The following is a 6,517-nucleotide window of genomic DNA, read 5'->3' on the forward strand; positions in this document are numbered from 1 at the left end:
GGTGTTAAACACCATCAGGTTCTCGTCCGCCCATTTGCTGAGCTTGTCCAGGTCAGCCTGGATCCCCCTCCTGTCCTCAGGTGTGGATGCTTTACCCCAGAGTTTGGTATCACCAGCGAACTTGGCCAGTCCGCTTCTGACTCCAATGCCCACATCATTAATAAAGATATTGAACAATATGGGTCCAAGGACAGATCCTTGGGGGACCCCCACCGGTTACAGGGCACCATGACGATTGACATCTGTCAACCACCACCCTCTGGGTCTGACCATGCAGTCAATTCCCCAGCCAGTGGATCGTGGTGGATCCAAGGCCAGAGTTGGTCAGTTTTGCCAAGAGGTAATCATGGGATACCAGATCGAAGGCTTTTTTGAAGTCAAGATATATGACGCCAATCTCCTCTCCCTTGTCCAGGTGATAGGTCACCTGGTCATAAAAGTAGATAAGATTGGTCAAGCAAGACCTACCCACAACAAACCCATGCTGGCTATCCCTCAGGATGTTGCCGCTAGCCAATCTGTTGAGAATGGCCTCTTTAATAATCGTTTCTAAGACCTTCCCCAGGATAGAGGGCAGACTGATGGGCCTGTAGCTTGCTGGATCCACTTGCCTCCCTTTCTTGAAGATAGGCACCACATTGGCCTTCTTCCAATCTTCAGGCACTTCACCAGAGCACCCGGAGTTCTTAAAGATCCGTGTCAGGGGCTGGGCTATGATGCTAACCAACTCCTTTAGTACCCTGGAGTGTAGATTGTCGGGACCAGCTGACTTGAAGGTGTCCGGCCTCTCAAGGTGTTCCTTCACAAAGTCAGCATTGATGGAGGGCAGGGAATCTCCCTTACCCAGGCCCCCCTGTCTCATAGTGGGCAGGTGTGTCCCATGGGACTGATAAAAGACCGATGCAAAGTACCCATTTAATAGGTTGGCTTTTTCCTTGGTGTCAGTTGTCCCGTCTTGTTTAGCAGGGGTCCAGTGTTGCCCTTGCTTTTCCTCTGGCTCCTCACATATCTGAAAAAGGACTTTTTATTATCCTTGATACTTGTAGCTAGTTGGAGTTCAGTTGCAGCTTTAGCATTCCTGGTTCGCTCCCTGCAGAACCGGACCAGTACAGAATATTCCTCCTTGGAGGTGGATCCCATCCTCTATCCTTTGTAGGCCTTTCTTTTTAGCCGCAGGAGGTCCACTAGTTCCCTGGAGAGCCAAAGGGGCTTCTGTGCCCTTTTGATGCCTTTCCTCTGAACCGGAATAGCACTAGCTTGTGCATCAAGAATCTCTCCCTTGAGGAGCAACCAGTCTTCCTGAGCTTGGGGTCTGCTTGGGGTCATGGTCCCTTAGGGCCTCACTGACAAGTCTCCTGAGCTTGTCAAAGTCAGCTTTCCTGAAGTTAAGGACGTCTGTACTGCTGATTGACTTGCCAGCTTTACAGCAGACGGTGAAGATGATCAGCTCATGGTCGCTGTCACCCAGCTTCTCTTTGATCATTAGCTTGCTGATTAGGTCATCCACAGTTGCCAACGCCAGATCAAGAAGTGCTTTACCTCTCATTGGCCCGTAGACCTCTTGTGTCAGACAGAGGTCATCCATGCAGGAGAGGAAGCTTTGCAACCACTCGGATTTAGCCAAGCACTGTTCCCACAAGATGTCTGGGTAGTTGAAGTCTCCCATGACAACCATGGACCTGGAGCATGTGGCTTCAGCCAATTCCCTGGCAAACTCCTGGTCAAGCTCTTGACTTTGGGTGGGAGGTCTGTAGTAGACTCCTACCATTGTGTCCCCTGTGCCGTGTTTCCCATGGATTTTAACCCAGAGGGTCTCCAGCCGTCCACCCTGGTTGCCAATGTCAGCTTGCAGGGACACATCGCTCTTCTTTTGTCTACTCGATCTCTCCTGTACAGGGTATACCTGTGGTCCAGTCATGGATGAAGTCCCGCCAGGTCTCTGTTATCCCTATGGCATCGTAATTTTTTGTGCTAAGCTGGAGGACAAGTTCCTCTGGTTTATTCCCCAAGCTCCTGGCATTTGTGTACAGGCAGGCAAGTGTCATCTTGGGGGCCCCTGCTTTGCCTACCAGTTGTTCCAGGGCTGGGGCATGGGTGGGCTCCCTTAAGTGCCTTGGCCTCCTGGCTTTGCAAGGGTTGCTCAGCAGGCCAGCAGTGGCGGTAATCCCCAAGTCCACCAGTGGGTTTAGCTTAAAGGCTGGTGGAGCAGGTCAGCCAGTCTGGCTGAGAAGAGCCTCCTCCACAGCAGAGAGAGGTGGAGGCCATCCCTTCCCAACAGCTCACTGCCTCTGTCACCAAAGAGGGGACTGCAAAGGGCAAATACCAAAGTAGGAATATTTTTAGATAAAAATAAAGTTTTCAAATTAATAACAAGTAGAAAAAATGGTGCTTCTTACTATTGCTTTATTTTATTCAAATATGCTAACACTCATGACCTAGTCACACTTCAGGTTGACTAAAACTATTGAGACTTTCTCTCCTGGAGAATATGTGCTGGGTTTAGTAAACTCATGCTTGGATGAAACATATAATATTTCAAATACAACTTATAGAGAGACTAAAATGAGGTCAGTTATTATTACTGTTTTTAGGAAGTGATTATAAACTGGGAATAACTCCTGCTTTAATCATTTCATTTTCTGTTTGAAGCAGCATGGAACTATTTCATAGTGAAAATTTGTCTTCCAGGGAAAGTGTCCAATGTCAGAAAAATTCTGAAACTAAAAATGATAGCTTTCAGCTGTTGCTCAGAGTGTAGCCAATGTTCCTTCTCTTCTGGGAAGCTGATATTCCCTTTTCAGTGGAACTTAAATGGACAAAATCAGAATGGGAAAGTACATGTATAACAAACCCAATGAGACTGAAATAAAGTTCCAGCCATTCTCTCTGCATAAGATGTTTAATATCTTCTTAGCTACCCACAACTACCACAAATGAACTGGTCATTATTAATATAGACAGGAATATTATAGGATAATTCAGAGAGAAAGCTTGATTATCTGTAGTCTGGACTTCCCCTAATACTATAGTTCAAATGAAAGGTAAACCTAGAAGGATCAATCAATAAATCCTTAATGCAAAACAGGAAGAGGAAATTTAGAGGAAATTTTACCATTCCGCCTGGAAAATATCCATGAGCAATGGTTAGAAAGAAAAGATTTCTTCAAGGATTTACTAATATTCTCTAAAACCACATCAGATGGAAAAGCCGGAACCACGGAAATACTAGGGTCAACCTTGAACTGGAATACGTTGTAACTATATGAAGTAATGAAAATAATGTTACAGATAGTTTTTCAGAGATATATGGGCAACTTTGCCAGATGAATCATGCATAAGCACCAGAAGAGGACCAAGAGGTAGAGGCTTCTGTCGTTACCTGTTTTTGTTAGGAGAACAGGGTTTCCCTGACATGAATGCTTTCTTTGCTTTGAAGCGGACTAGGTGTTTACTGTTTGACCTTTCAGTACTTTCTCTTCTAGTTGGCTGGGAATTCTATCCTTTCCCCACAATTTAATAAAGCAGTGCAAGAGCCAAATTCTAATCCCACCTTCACTCCTCTTTCCCCTGTGCTCTGTTTCAGTTTGCAGGGGTGCTGGAAGGAGCAGATGCTAGGCACTCACTTGGGGTTCACCATAGTCCCTGTCCCTGGATTCAAGAACATGCAGAGAAAAGGATCAGAACCTGGATTTCTGGAAGACAAATGTCTAATCCTTCACATACACTGCCTCCTCATGCCTCCTGCTGTCACCAGATCCACACTTGCCAAAACCATGTTTTGTTCAATGGCCCATAGTATTTAAAAGTCTTGCAACATGCAACTGTAAAGCTCACTTAAGACATCAATAAAAAAGCAGTCAGTACAAAACTCACATAACCATCCCAGGAATTAAAAGCATAGACTTGCTGGGATCTTAAAAGAGTTTCTACCTGATTAGGAAAAGTAACTTTTTAATGGGCCACCCTGTCTGCAGCACAAACCAGGAAGACAAAACTGCAGTTCTTCAGTCTTCCATCAGTATTGCCTAAATGAAGCCAGAAGCTTATAAGCGGGTGAAATGTCTACATTTTGCAGCAAGCTAGTTAAGAACAGCCTCCTCATTGATGCCATGAGATGCAATAGCACTTGGCGTGAGATGCACTCACACTTGACATTTCTTTTGGTTTTTAGGTTTGTTATGGTTAAACAGGCCAGATGGGCAGTGCCCAGTAGGTCTGTGGGCCAGGTTCAGCCAGTGGTCTGATCCACAGCCTGGTGCAGATGGGCAGGCCCCATCCAGCTGTGCAGAGTGGGGCAGAGGAGCAGACCAGCTTGAAATGGTCCACAGGGGAAGAAGGGAGCTTGACCCGGCACTTTGATGGGGAGAGGTGGTGTGGCCCAACCCTGATCCAGCCATGAGGAGGAGGGGGCATGGCCTGGCCCTGATCCAGGCATGGGGAGGAGAGGAGGGGGCGTGGCCTGGCTCCAGTCCAGCTGTGAGGGGGCGGAAAGGGGGCATGGCTGGGCTTCAACCCACATACAGGGTTTGGGTTTGGAAATTTGGGGGGGAAAGTGGCCTATTAAGAGCCACTGATCCCCTCCTGCCAAATTTCCTGACCTGTGGGGAGCCCCACAGACCAAATGTGATGACTTCATAGGCTGCATTTGGCTTGTGCGCCAGAGGTTGAGCATCCCTGCCTTAGAGGTAGAGGTAAAGGTTGATCATACCAACGCTAGAGAAAGAATAGTGGTAAAGGAATTATATTAAAACTAGCCAATTGCCCATCAAGAATGACAGGGGGCAGGGAGGGAGGGGGCTGGGATCTAGTGCCACCACCTAACACCCCATGCTGCCGCTGTTCTGCCTCTTGCAGGAAGCCGGGTGGGGGAGCCGAGGCCAGCAGCGCTGCTGGCCTCGGCTCCCCCCCCCTCTGTCTAGTCCTAACTTCGGAATGATGGTGGCTCTCCCCCACGCTTGGAGCACTCTGATTGGCTGTTTCTGTCAGCCAATCAGAGTGCAAATAAAGTGTTACAGCCAGACTTAGGCTTTTATAATATTAGAATACTGACAAGACAGTAAGTCAAATTCTGCTCCCAGTTAAAGCCTGGAGTAGGTCCAGTGAAATCAGTAGAACTATTCTATATCTATACTGGAAAACAAAGTTAAGTCCAGTATCTCTTTTGATGTTTTTCCTACCTCAGGATGAAGGAAATGCACACACTATCCAATGCTCTTAATCAAGGAAAGAAAAGAGAAATGACCTGCCCTTACATTTGAATTGGGAAATTCAATCATTCCTCTCTGACACCCACAGCCTTTGCCCACCAAATATATTAAAAGCACTGTATGGAGGAAGAATGCTTTGAGAAGTCAATACTCTGAGTACTGTTCTGTTAAAAAAATAAAAAATCCCTTGAAGATTAGCATTCCTAAACAGCTTAACATGTTATTTACCTTTGTATAGAAGCAAGTAAAAAAATTGCTTTAAATCATATAATCCAATAACCTCAAGAAATCTGTTGACTTTGGCTCAAACACCTTCAGCTCAGCTGACTCTAACACCATTCATTCCTGTCAGAGCATGCAACTGTGAAACGTGCCTAACTCTGTACTGTTACAATAGCTCAGCTTTGTAATAATCTGCTATCATAAACTTTTGTCATCCACAGCTGATAAATACACATAAGATTTAAACTACTTTCATTCACATGGAACAGATTACTTACTCACCCTTCTCTCTCCTAAGTGGAATCAGCTATTTTTTTCTAATATAGGGAAAAATAGTTCTCCAACCCCTAACAAGTCACAATCTTTATTACTTATACTCATTTATTACTAATAGATTACTTCATAAATAATCCTGTGGGGCTACCTTAGAAGTAAGAGCCAACTTTTTTTAGAGGTAAAAGATTAAATCAGTATGAATTAGGCAACTACCAGTTACCCTGAAAATTTTGGCCTGAATGCACATATCAGAATCTGGCCTCAAATGACTACATAAAAACTGAAACAATACTGAACAGTTTGATGCCAGACAAAAGAAGCGTTGGTCCTTAGCAAACAATCTGAACTGGCAGAATACAATATAAACAGCAGATTGACTCACTGCATTCCAAAATCTTTAATACAGCATTTGAATTTGTAGGTTTGTATGCTGTGGCTTTCTTCCAAAAATATGAAGGCATTCCCAAACCCCTCATGTTACAGAACTAACTAAAGCTAAAAATGAGATGTATGATTTTTATTACAGTGGTTGGCACTATAAATTCTGATTTAAAAAATGGGAGGAATTAAAATTACAAAGTTTGGCACATTTTTTCACATTACAATATTACCATGTATATAACAAAAGAACATGGGAGGAGATTATCTCATCAGAAGCCCAAACTATTTTGCTATCTTACATTGCAAAACTGGCCAACTGCAGCCTCGGGTCCACCACAATCTGCTGGCTGGGGAATTGGCTCCGTGGTTGGACCCAGAGGGTAGTAATTGATGGCAGTGACTCATCATGGTGCCCTGTGACCAGTGGGGTC

The sequence above is a fragment of the Crocodylus porosus genome, unplaced genomic scaffold, assembly GCF_001723895.1.
Source record: "Crocodylus porosus isolate Cpor-Errol unplaced genomic scaffold, CroPor_comp1, whole genome shotgun sequence".
NCBI classification, from domain to species: Eukaryota; Metazoa; Chordata; order Crocodylia; family Crocodylidae; genus Crocodylus; species Crocodylus porosus.